At 43.9% G+C, this 12,934-nt stretch overlaps 1 long non-coding RNA gene and 1 other non-coding gene across 5 annotated transcripts; both read left to right on the top strand.

The window, feature by feature from the left end:
* Nucleotides 1–296: 296 nt before the first annotated feature.
* Nucleotides 297–10,056, top strand: LOC118536289 (uncharacterized). 4 transcript variants are annotated; one of them, XR_013446349.1, is made up of 5 exons: nt 297–385; nt 673–810; nt 2,051–4,328; nt 9,230–9,428; nt 9,859–10,056. It is a non-coding gene; the product is annotated as an uncharacterized LOC118536289 (long non-coding RNA). The 4 variants fall into 4 exon arrangements; XR_013446347.1 differs by having other exon boundaries at nt 4,176–4,328; nt 9,230–10,056; XR_013446348.1 differs by having other exon boundaries at nt 3,621–4,328; nt 9,230–10,056.
* On the top strand, nt 1,073–1,194 carry LOC118536338 (small nucleolar RNA SNORA26). The gene has a single exon (XR_004917631.1). It is a non-coding gene; the product is annotated as a small nucleolar RNA SNORA26 (small nucleolar RNA).
* Nucleotides 10,057–12,934: the final 2,878 nt, after the last annotated feature.

Here is a 12,934-nt window from a genome sequence, read left to right as displayed (position 1 = left end):
GTCCCCGAGGAAGGAACGTGGGCCTGCAGATCCAAGAGGGTCCCCTGAGGGACGCCATTATCCCGCCTGGTCCCTCAGGCTCCAAAAATGATGCCCTGCTCAACTGGACTAGTCTTCCCGCCAAAGCAAGAGCCAAAAATCCTTGGAGCTGAGACCTTGGGGGCCAACGGCCGGCCCCGCCCCCTTCCACCCCCCTTCCCGACGATTGGCTGCTCTCCCCGCCGCCCCGCCCCTGCCTTCCCAAGGGTTGGCTGCTAGCCCCGCCCCCTCCTCCCGCCCCGCCCTCCCTCCGGGGGATTGGCCACCCTCCCAACCCACTTTGTGGCCCGGCGCAGCTGGCGGGGTCTCTGGGGTCGTGAACCTCTCTGTCTCGCCGATTTGGGCGGTGAGTGTGGCTTGGTTCTCAGGTCCCTAGTGGCGGGGAGGGCGCCCGGCCTGCGGGCCCGGCTGGGGCTGCGCTCGCCCCGCGTCCCCTCGAGCTTTGCCCGCCCGGAGCTCCGCTGCTCCCGGCGGCCAGAACGGAGGGGTAGAGCAGTCCTCGGAGGCCCGGGAGGGCGGGCGGCCCAGCTCGTCCCGGGGCCGCGCGAGGCACAGACGCCGCGCGGGGCCGCCCGGAGGCCTCCCCGCGCCCAGGCCCGGGCGCCCTGACAACCTCGCGCTTTGCTCCCGCAGGGCGCCGCCGCGGCTACTTTGTAGCGGGTTCGGGGCCGGCCCGCCTGCGGCTGCGGGACCCGGCCCGGCCCGACCCGGGGACCGGGGAGTCTGTCGCCGACGTGTGCGGGGCTGCAGCGGCCTGAGCTCTACGCGCAGGTAGGTCCCCGTCCTGGGGTGAAACACGGGGACTTAGGCCCGGAGCACGTGGCCGGTGACGACCGGGGTTCCCACGTGTTCGGTTCTAAGGGCCCCAGATTGGCCTTTCCGATAGAGGGAATGCACGTTCCCGGGCTCCCCCCGCACAACAGCTGCTTCCGGTGGGTTTTCCGGAAAGCGCTGAGATCCGGGGGATATTGACGAGGGAGGCGTGCAGGGATCCTAGAGAGAGCCCTGTAAAAATCCCAAAAGGCCCTTTTCTGTGCCCTTTTGAGGTTGACATGGTGCCTTAAGAGGCTAACACAGAAGGGTAAAATAAGTCTCCACAAAACCCCGGGAGGAGATTGTAAAACTCCTCTTTGGATCCTGTCTGGAGTCACAGCTGAACCAGAGGAAAGTTTTCTTTCGGTTCAAGCACCCTCCTGATGTTTTAACACGGCTCAGAGCACGAGTGATGAAATCAAACTTAACCTTAGCATTGATGGTACATTTAGTGAAAGTGTTGGCATTTGTCACTGAAGGCAGGAACAACCTACTAGAAAGACATAAAGACTATGAATTGAGAACATCTGAAGGCTGACAAAGGTCACAAAGCCTCTGGAGCCAGACTTCACTGGGTAGAAACAACCGATCCAGAATACTCGAAACTGACCCATTTTGAAATAGTTTTTGGTCACCCCATGCCTACTGACATCTCTAAACCTTCCATTCCTGGATTGGGTGAGCATATGGGGCCTTGAGTGAACAATTCAGTATGTTGACTAGTTATATATAAGAACTGTTGGAGCATATGATCAACAGGTGAAAAAACATGGTCTTCACTTACTAACAAGCCTTGCCATACCTTTCTACCAGGAGATGGAGTATACATCAAAGTTTTTAGAAGAAAATATGCATTATCAGCTCACTGGGAAAGGCTTTAGGAAATACTGTTAACCATCTACACTGTCATCAGAATAAAAATCTTCCAGGATTCACATAAGACATACCCATGCTAGATCCAGATCATCACCCCTATAACAATTAGAAGGCTGTCCCTATGAGTGACCTCAAATTGAGGATTTCCAGAGCCTACTCAGGCTCCAGAAGCAGATGACACCATGAAGTAGGCAGCTTTGTCCAAAATCTTGAATCAAGAATGTTGTCTTCATTTATTTTCCATTGAAGCCTTTCTCCTTGACCTGGAAAATTCTCTGACCTAGAGATCTTTTTTAAAAGACCCTTCCTCTTTTATTTACAGAAAGATTGGCTGGAGGTTGCTTGTCCTGACCTATCCTCCCTGTGTTCCTCCACTGTGGGCTCCCTTTCAAACAGTGTCTTACTTCAACTAACCCTTGGTGCTTTTTCAACAATTCTACCACAACCCCATTACCCACGCCCACCACTCTTCCAAACCCTGACACCTTAGCTATTTATCTGATTGCTGGTTATATCAACATCTATATAATGCACAGGAACCTAACTAGTTTTTGTTCCTGCCCATGGAAATACCTGGTGGACCCATTCTGTACAGTGGATGTAGAAAAGGGAACGGTATCCACAAACAAGAGGACAAAATCACTCTACTTGGCATTAGGAAACTTCTACAGAAGCTCAAGGTCTGTCATTTACTCAGGTGAAGCTTTTGGAGGGAAATTTTCCTCTTCGCAGTCAAAATAAAAATGGCACTGGACCCTTCTAGGTAACGTACCAAAACAATACTGTAATCAAACACTACGGTTTGATTCCACAGATGGGGCACCTTCAAACCTTCTATAGATGTTGTAAATGAGTCCAAGACTGATTATTATGATGCAGATGTTTGCCTAGTCACTGGACAATATTCCTGGTTTGCAGGCCACACAAGTAGGACCGGGAATAGCTCGGCTTTTCCCCTGGTTGGTCTGCCCAATACCCAAGACTGCATATGGGTGGCCCCAAAATTCCGGAATGACCTGGTTATGTAATGACACCCATCTCTTCAGCTGCCAAAACCAAACCAAAGGTCTTCTCTACCAGATTATTTTGCAACTTGTTTTGCTCTTACAGACTGACAGAGGCACATGGTAAGTGGAGATGTGCAGATGCCAACATAACCAAATACAGAAGTCATGACGGACACCAGATGCCAGCCTGGTGGGTCACACGTTCCACTCTGACCTTGTCCATGGACGACAACTCTGGTGTTTTTATCTTAGGTGGTAATAAGGTATATAAGGCATTCCCACCTAAATGGTCAGGGGGATGTGGACGTGGCTACCTGGCACCTGCCCTCACCAGCTGTCCCACTTTAAATGCTAACCAAATCACAAACGCACGCTCCTTAATAAACAAAGTAGCACCACATGGATGCACCCAAGCAGACATCATGGACAGTCCACCCATTTATCACAACCCCAATTCAATAAGGACCCTTTCTCCGGGTTTGGGAATGTCGCATCTAGAAGAAACAATTCTAAACATTTCCAAAGTGACAGAACAAGGATTTGCTGCCACGGTGTAGACCTTGGAAACCCGCCAATCGAGAGTTAGCAGTTTACTCTCTGCACTCCAGAATCACCATCTGGATTTATCTGCTGCTCAACAAGGAAGAACATGTACAATCATGGGCAAACAATGCTGCCTCTATACAACTCAGAAGAAGTCCTGTTTCGTCTGAACCGTGTGAAGGGACACGTCAACAATCTACATCGAACGAGTGAATTACAGTTTAATTGGACTGACCTATTCTCAGGCGTGAGAGACCGGTTCAGTGGCCCATGGGGCCATGTGTTTGGATTTGTTCTTCCCTGCTTATTCATCTTTGTCCTGATCTGTGTTTCCGTTCACAGATCTCTTACCTCCCGAGTTCCAGCCCGAGTCTCCTCTTCACAGCAGTACACTGGGCTGCTAGCTCGTGAAACTTCATGTCAGGTTTCAAACAAGGAACTCAGGGGGCTAGCCCCACCAGGAGGGCATAAAGACCGCTTTAAACTGAGAACATCTGAACAAACAGCAGCTGCGGAAAGAGGCCTACTTTAAACTTCTCTTTGATGACTAAAGCAGGCCTTTCTGAGAATTCAGCTGTCATAAACCCCTCTCCTAGGGAGTCTTTTGGAAGGGAGGATCCTGATTTGGTATCAGAACATCCCGAAGAACTGTGTTAAGTCCTATCTGCTCCTTCCATACTTTCCCACTGAAGCCTTAATACCCCGTTCCCTATCCCATTAAGCTGGTAGATAAAACCTCATCCCTGGCTGTTCTGACAGCCGCCCTTTATAGCCTACTCCCACATAAATATAAAATAAACTTTCCTCCTATGAATCTGTTCATTCACAGGCCCCCAACCACTTGAACCTGAGATCCTGTATGTTTAATAACTGAAGACTGTCTTTGCTTCCCTTCAGGTGAAAGCTATAAACCACTGAAGCTGGGAGGGTTTGGTGTGCTCTCCTGATCCGTGTGCATTTAATCTCCAGTCTGAAGGGGAAGTTTGTCTGGTGTGAGGTGTAGCCATCTGATCTCCCGTGGCCTGCAGCCGGGAGGATTGTAGGGACAAGGTAACATTTATTGTATTGAACACGTCATCTGTCCCGGCCCATAGTGAGGTTCTTCCGTTTATTAAATCCTCCCCATTTGGCAGGTGAATAAACTCAAAGGGTAGACAACTTGCTAAAGATTATATCATTACTAAAAACAAGAACAAGATGCAGAACGGGGTGTGTGGTGTGCTCCCTTCCATAAAGCAGAGGAAATAATGTGTGTATGTCTACATATGTGTAGTTACTCGGTTTTGCAAATAGACCGCTCAGGAAGGATAGATAAGCCAGAAGCTACTGGAAGTGATTATGTTAAGGGGCATGGGCAGTGAGAGTCCCACCCCCTTTTTAAAAAGTTGAATATAAACAAACTGGTGAACATTTTAGCAAACCAACAACTTACATAGAGAAAATAGTTCTTTCAAGTTATGCAAAAATAATCCAGTAATTCTGGGTACCTCCTTAGAGTGGGATTATTGCTCATAGTAACTTTGTCAAAAGATTGAAGAAACAGACTACTCCAGTGGTACAGAGCATAATAAAACCTCCTGGGCAGAAGTCCTACATCAGTTGCTTTCCTGTGTATGTTAAACAAAATGCAGCTGAACTCTTGACATTGAACCTGGAGAAGCCATTAAAGTAAGCATGCAGCTTTCAGTATCGAGTGTGGTATGTGGATCCTATGGTAGATGAGGGATTCAGGGTGCCAAATCAGAGTGGCAGAAGTGTAAAGCCATTGAGGGAAAATGTTAGGAAAAGAAATCTAGATTCACGATAACCTCAATTTTCTTCTATAAAATGGAGATAAACAGTAAAGGGTGCGTAGGGCCAATACTGCTTACTCCTCTTTTTTGGCCATAAAAATTAGTCTTATTAATTTCATTTTGGGAGAAGGTTGATGGCCACTGCCCTTGGATTCAGTGCTCATGGTGACTGCTGAAGACAAACTAGATTATCTCTTGAGTGCCTGTTGTCCGTTCCCTGCTAGAATGTAAGCTTCACAAAGACAGGTGTATTTGTTGAATCACAATGAAGAGGATTGCGGTAAAGATGAAAGAATGCAGGTCAAGCCCTCATGGTTGACCATGGGCATTGCTTAGCTCCATGTAAGTTGGGGTTCACCTATAGCCAGTGTGAATCTCTGGCAGATTTGAACTTTTGCATTGACTCTTGTCAGGTGTAAATTTGAAAACTTTTGAATAAAGTTGATTATTAGATTTGGGAGTTCTTGGGGTGCCTGAGTGGCTCAGTCGGTTAAGCATCTGCCTTTGGCTCAGGTCATGATCCCAGGGTCCTGGGATCGAGCCCCACAATGGGCTCTCTGCTCAGGAGGGAGTCTGCTTCTCCCTCTTCCTCTGCCTGCTGGTCCCCCTGCTTGTGCTTGCGTGCTCTCTCTCTCTCTCTCTGTCAAATAAATAAATTTTTAAAATCTTAAAAAAAAAAAAAAAAAAGATTTGGGAGTTCTTGTCCTGGCTTGCTTTGTTTCCCTTCAAGTATTCAGGTGCATCAGACACCTCACACATACATGCAAATGTATTTATTGAGCCCATTAATTTCACGATGTCAAGTATGAACAAAGTTATGAGGAAAAGTGAAATGAGAGTGCAGTCGTTGGAAGGTTAGGAGATGTCTATTGGGAGGATGAAGTCTTACCAAATAGCATGAGTGGTTTTGAGATATGTTAAGCCCTACAATATTGGGTTAAAGGATAAGAAGCTTTTCTGCTTCCATATGTAAAGTTTGTAGGGGATGGAAAGTCCTAGAAAATAGTTTCAAGTTACTAATGATGGACACAAAGACATTTTTTATATTTGAAACTTAGAGGAAAAATATCTTTGTCATTATTCAACAGAACACAATACATTGGTTGGGAAAGGAGTTTATTATCTTTAGCCAGCTCAAAAGGCTCACTGGATGTTTTAGCAATTCACTGAATTATTTATCAACATTTACTTAAAGTGAAAGATGCCCCAAATCAAGGGCCATTGTCATCAATTCTTTTAGAATTAAGAGTAATCCTTTGAATGATTGTTAACAATGGTGAGTGATTTGAACATCTTAACCTACAAATAGGATTAAGATGGCTCTCCAAAAGACATTGTTCTTAAGTGTTTTGTTTGCAAATTGATACCATTTTAGAAGTTTTGGTATAATGAATGAAAAACATCAAAATTGAAGTATTATGCAAATGTCCTGTTTCTCATTTTAACTCACAAAATTGTAGCATTCAACAGTAGATCTTGCCTGTTGCAATTATTACCATGGTCTTTAAATGGTGATTTTCTACTTCTACGTTTATTACTTTAAAAATTCTACCGTATGGAAGATTTATTTCAATCATTTTTATCAGTATGGAATCATGGATATCCACATTATTCTTTGGCTGTAATGCAATACCATCATTTCTACTCGTGCTCAAATTGTCCCAGCTTTGGCCCCTGAGAGCTCTTTCAAGTTGGCGTCTACATCCTTTTGACATACGCCCATCCTTTGTTGTCTGTTTAAGACTTCCTTTCTGGAACATCAAGATGCTCCAGCCTCATCTTATATTTTTCCTGCACAGCCTTAGAACCAGTCATTTTCTAAGGAAGCATGGTTCCATTTACTGATAATGTTATTTAGAGACCAAAATCAGGGCACAAAATGTGCTCATTGCCACTGCTACTTGGGTGTCCATCCTTGGTGGGCAAAGCTAGGAAATCTGTGTACATGAATCCATGTATATACTGTCTAGACATAGTAAAATAAATGAGTTCATACTGATTTCCCCAGCTCATTTATGATGTGGAGAACAAAGGCAAAAGAAATATAGAAAAAAATTAAACTTCCTCATCATTTACAACCCATTGATAAGTACTTGGGACAGGCAGAGTGACCATCTCCAGGGAACTTAGCTGCTCAATGTTAATACTTTTCTAGAGGTAAAAGGCAACCTTAGCTTGACATTAGCCTGACCTCCAGGTTCCTGTAAAAGTCCCTTTGGAAATTTATTTATCTCTACCCCCCAAGATGTATTTTAACAATCATTCTCCAAGCATATGGCCCACTGATATACATCTGAAGAGTCTCATGACTAAGGTTTTACTAGACAGTAATAAATGATCTTTTCCTAACAACAGCTAGCCTCTCAAGGTCCTGGAAACCTTGCTTCCCAAATTCCTTAGAGACCTACACCATCCCTAACCCCCTCCCAACTTGAAAGTGTATAATCAGCCACTCCTCACAACCCCGTGCAGCTCTTTCTGTCCAGGGATCCTGACCCTGTGGTGTAATAAAACCACCTTTTTGCACCAAAGACATCTCAAGAATTCTTCCCTGACCATTCGTTCCTAAACCCCAACTTTTCACATCAATCTCTCTATTTTTTTCTGAAACAATGAACTGTTTTATCATATATGTATGATAAAATAAATTATATATATATATATCATAAATGTATACATATATAGATACCTCTTTAAAAGTTGATCCATCATTGGAATCTAGATAATCTAAGTACAAAATGGAAGTGATCAAGAAAACCACTTAAATTACTTAAAAGGAAATAAATTCAGTTCCTCTTTCAATTCTAATGTTACATAGAGGGACTACTGGGAAACAGATACTTTTTATTCTGATCATTACATTGTGGCTTTATAGAAGATAGAGTATTTAAATGTAGCAATCTTAACCAGAAGTCAGTACTCCTGCAAAGGATTATTTCAGGGGGAACAGTTGCATTATTACCTTGCAACAATTTTGTAGAATGTGACTTTCAAACCTGAGATCTGGAAAAAATCAAAGATTAAGAGGATGCCCATTCAACATTAAGAAAAGAATTATGGGATATAGTAATAACAACTGTGGGTAAACACGTATAATAAAAATAATTGTTAAGGAAAGTATGGATGATTTTCTCAATCAACAAATCTTAGCTTATGATGAAATTCAATATTTCTAACATTCTTTTCTCTTACCTTCTTTCCCTCCATTACACTCATCTGGCCAAGTGCCAACTCTGGCTGACTCCCCGTCACCACCACCACCCCCCTCACCTCACCACCCCCCTCACCACCTCCCTACCCCACCCCACCCCCTGCCACCCCAAACCATCCACCTACTCCTGGCTTACACCTGCACCAGAGGCATTGCTAGAATCTAATGCCTAAATGAGTTGCCAGGTCTCAACTAAGTTCACAATCACAAATCCAAAACTGACATTTAACATTGCCTAGCAATTCTATAGTTCCTGCTTTCCTGGACACCTATATCATACTTTCTCTTCTCCTCTTTCCTCAGAATAATCTTACACTCTCTTCCCAAACAAATACACATTCCCTTTTGATGACTTTGCCTCATACATCATGGAGAAGTAGAAGAAATTAGACCAAAGGTATCATCTCGCCAACCTACTGCTATGTTTACCTACACTTTGCCTTCCCTCTGTTTCTTGATGAAGCGCCCTTGAACCTGTTACTGTCTGAACCTCACTTTCTCCCCTCAACCCTCTCCATTGACATTTCTGTCCACCAATGAGGTTGTTCTCATCAAGGACACTGATGTCCTCCATCTTGCCAAGTCAGTGGTCCTACTAAGTTCTTAACAGATCTCCAAGTGCCATTCTTAACAGTTGGCCACTTCCTCTTTTCAAACACTCCCTGAATCACACTATAATGGTTAATTTTATGTGTCAACTTGACTGGGCCATGGGGTAACCAGATATTTGGTCAAACATTATCCTGGGTGTTCCTGTGAGCATGTTTTGGAGATTAACATTTAAACCAGTGGACTGTGTAAAGTAGATTTTTCTCCCTAATATCAGTGGGCTTTATCCAATCAGTTGAAGGCCTGAATAGAACAAAAGGCCTGACTTTTCCATGAGCAAGAATTTCTCCTGCCTAACTGCCCTCAAATTGGGACATCAGCTTTTTTCTTGCCTTCAGACTTGAACTGAAATACCGGATCTTCCTGGGTCTCAAGCCTGCTGGCCCTTAGATGGGAACTCCATGATCAGCTCACCTGGTTTTTCTCAAGCCTTTGACTTGGACTGAAGCTAAACCATCAGCTATCCTTGATCTCCAATTTGCCAACTCACTCTGCAGATATTGGGAGATATTGGGGCTTGCTGGGCTCTGTAATCATGTGAGCCAATTCCTATAATAAATCTGTGTGTGTCTGTGTGTGTGTCTCCTATTGGTTCGTTTCTCTGTAGAACCCTAATCAATACATATACTCTCCTGGTTTTTCTCCTGCCCCATTAGGTACCCCTTGGCCAAATCCTGCTCTGCTCCATCTCTAAGTGTTGGAGTAGTCTGGGTGTGGTCTAGGCCCTCTGTTCCTGTCTATCTACATAATAACCTCCACCAGTGTCCTCATCCTGGCACTGTGGCTTTAAAAACTGTCTGTGTGCCAGTGATTCCCAAATCTGGATCTCATACCCTGATTTCTCCACTTAACTCTAAACTCATGTATTCATACTTATTTGTCATCTCTTGCTGGATGTTTCATAGGCATCTCTATATAGCCAAGACTTAACTCCCAATTCCCTCCCCAAACATTATTCCTTTTCCAGTTTTCTTCCTCACCATGCATAATGACACCATCCACCCAGGTGCTCAAGCCAGAAGTCAGATGGTCTTCCACTACCAGGCACACTGTGGAGATATTGTGAGCTTGGTTCCAGACCACCGCAATAAAGTGAATATTGTAATAAAACAAATCAAATAAATTTTTTGGCTTCCCAGTGCAAATAAAAGTTATGTTTACACTCTGCTGTGGTCTATTAATTAATTGTGTGATAAGCATTATGTCTAAAACAGTGTACATGCCTTCATTTAAAAATACTTTTTTGCCAAAAAATGCTAACCATCATCTGAGCCTTCTTCAGTGAGTCATCGCTTCTCGGCCTTTTGGCTAAGATCAAGTGAGCTTTCAGTGAGTCATAATCACTGATCACAGATCACCGTAACAAATATAATAATAATGAAAATGTTGAAATATTGAGAGAATTACCAAAATGTGACACAAAGACATGAGGTGAGCAAACGCTGTTGGGGAAAGATGGCGCTGACAGACATGCTCCACAGAGGGCTGCCACAAGCCTTCAATTGGTAAAAGCCATGGTAAACCATGCAGCACAGTAGGAGGAGGTATGCCTGTGTTGCTTCCTCTCCCTTCCCCTCCATCCGACACATGCCATCCACCAGCCTGTCAGCAAATTCTTTCAACTGCCACCATATAATCCCAATATCAGTCAGCATCACTCCAGTTCCAGCCACGGAGTCCTCTACCCTGGATTGCTGCAACCCTCCTCACTCTCGGGGTCTAATCTTGTCCCCCCCCATCCCAAATTCATTCTTTGTGCTTTAGGCAAAGGAGACTCAAAAAATAAATAAACAATATCACATAATTCCCCTGCTGCAAATCTCCAAGGGCTTCCTCTCATAATTAGAATAAAATCCAAACTCCGTAAGTGGCCTATAAGCCCTGTGTGATCAGATGCATGAATCCTCCAAGTTCGTTCTTATCTTGGGATCTTTGCTCTAGCAGGCAGCAGAGGGCTGCCCACACTGCTCACCCTGTCCTCATCTTCACGTAGCTTGAGTTCTTGTCACTGAGGTCTCAGTTTACATAGTACCTTTGAGAGACTTCCCTTATCTGAGCTCCCCAGCTAAAGAAAGACTACTGTCTCTCACTTCATGGCCTTCTGCTACCCAGTTCTTCCCTTTCCCTCCAGGATGAATGAAGGATAGTGCGTGCTATTGCCATTCTAAAGAGCACAGCATTAAAGAAAGAGTAGGAACGTTTGAATGAGAATTTTAAAATGATCCTTTTGGGGCGCCTGGGTGGCTCAGTTGGTTAAGCATCTGACTCTTGATTTGGGCTCAGGTCATGATCTCAGGGTCGTGAGATAGAGTCCCCAGTGAGCCATGTCAGGCTCCGCACTCACTGGGTATTCTGCTTGAGATTCTCCCCCTCCCTCTCCCTCTGCCCCTCCCCCAACTCACGTGCCCAGGCACTCTCTTTAAAAAAAATAAAAATGATCCTTTTGTCCTTTTGTAACCCCGTTTGTTTTCTTCAAGTGAAATAATTTTCTTAGTTGTTTGCTTATTTACTCATCTATTCATTCAGCAAACATTTGTTGAGTACTTACCACGTGCTAGTGATTGTTCTTAGTCCTGGACACACGACAGTGAATAAGACAGACATAAGGCTTACATTCTATCAAGAGAAGAAAAACAAACAAAAAAAATCACACTTTGAAAAAGTAAAAATAAAAAGAGAGTGATGTGATCGTGAGTAGCTGCCAGGCTACCTTATAGGCAGCAGGGCAATTAAGTGAAGTCTCTGACGAGCTACTGTCTTGCAGTTATATTGGTATCTTTGCAGACCTTTGCTGGGATTTAGTTTCCTTACTGTAAGATGGGAATAATAATAATAAAATCTATCTCATTGGTTTTTTGTGAGATAGTATGAGTTTTGCACGTAAAGTGTCAGAAAATGCCTGTCATGTAAAAAAAAAAACAATTTATAAATGTTAGTTTTTATTATTACTTTAAACTGAGGTCCCAGATAAGATTTCTTGGAGGAAGAAACACTTAAGCTGAGGCCTAAAGGACAAGTAGGACCCAGCCTTGTGGAGATGGGGGCCAAGAAGAGGGTTCTGGGCAGAGGAAGCAGCTGGTACAAAGGTTTGGATGGGGCAGTTCCGGTTCTGAAGCTGGGTGGGAGGTGAATGATCATGTGCCCTGTAAGCCTGACAAGGGAATGTGAATTTCATTTAAATGCTTTGAAAAAGCAATGATCCTTTAAAAAAGGATCACTCAGCCTGTTTTGCAGATCTGAGATTTCCCTCCCATTCAAACTTAAATTATAAAGTACAATGCTTCAGTTTAACAGATCATGAAAATATAAAAATGACTTTAATTCAGCTAAGTTGGATTTGAAGGCAGAGAACACCAAGTGTGATTTAGAGATTGTAGGGAAAGGAAATGAGCTTTAGATGAAACCATGTTTACTAGTAAACTGTTCAGGGCACTAGTTCTCAAGCTTGGCTGCACATTGGAATCAGCTGGTAAGATTTACAAAAGATACTGATTCCCAGGTCCCATTCCCAGGTAATCTGATACAATTAGTCTGGGGTGCAGTATGGGCATTGGGCATTTTTAAAAGAACCCCAGGTTATTCAAATGTATGAGCAAGTTTTATAAACACTAATTTGGGGGAGACTTTAAACCTATTTCTCCCAGTGTGCAAATTCTGGTTATTAGGTTTGTGTAGGTTACTATAAAATATACCAGTGTGGGGATGCCTGGGTGGCTCAGTTGGTTAAGCATCTACCTTTGGCTTGGGTCATGATCCCAGGGTCCTGGGATCGAGTCCCATATTGGGCTCCCTGCTCGGCAGGGAGCCTGCTTCTCCCTCTCCCTCTGCCTGCCGCTCCTCCTGCTTGTGCTCTCTCTCTCTGACAAATACATAAAATCTTTAAAATAAATAAACAAACAAACAAATAAATAAATAAAACAAGCTTCACTGACTCTGGGGAAAAAAAAAAAAAAATATATATATATATATATACCAGCGTGCACACCAACTTTCATAGCAGTATTATTCACAGTAGTGAAAAGATGGAAACAACCCAGTGCCCA

Source organism: Halichoerus grypus, chromosome 3, assembly GCF_964656455.1.
Source record: "Halichoerus grypus chromosome 3, mHalGry1.hap1.1, whole genome shotgun sequence".
NCBI lineage: Eukaryota > Metazoa > Chordata > Mammalia > Carnivora > Phocidae > Halichoerus > Halichoerus grypus.
The sequence above is the reverse complement of the archived record's forward strand: the minus strand, read 5'-3'. Positions and strand labels throughout refer to the sequence as shown.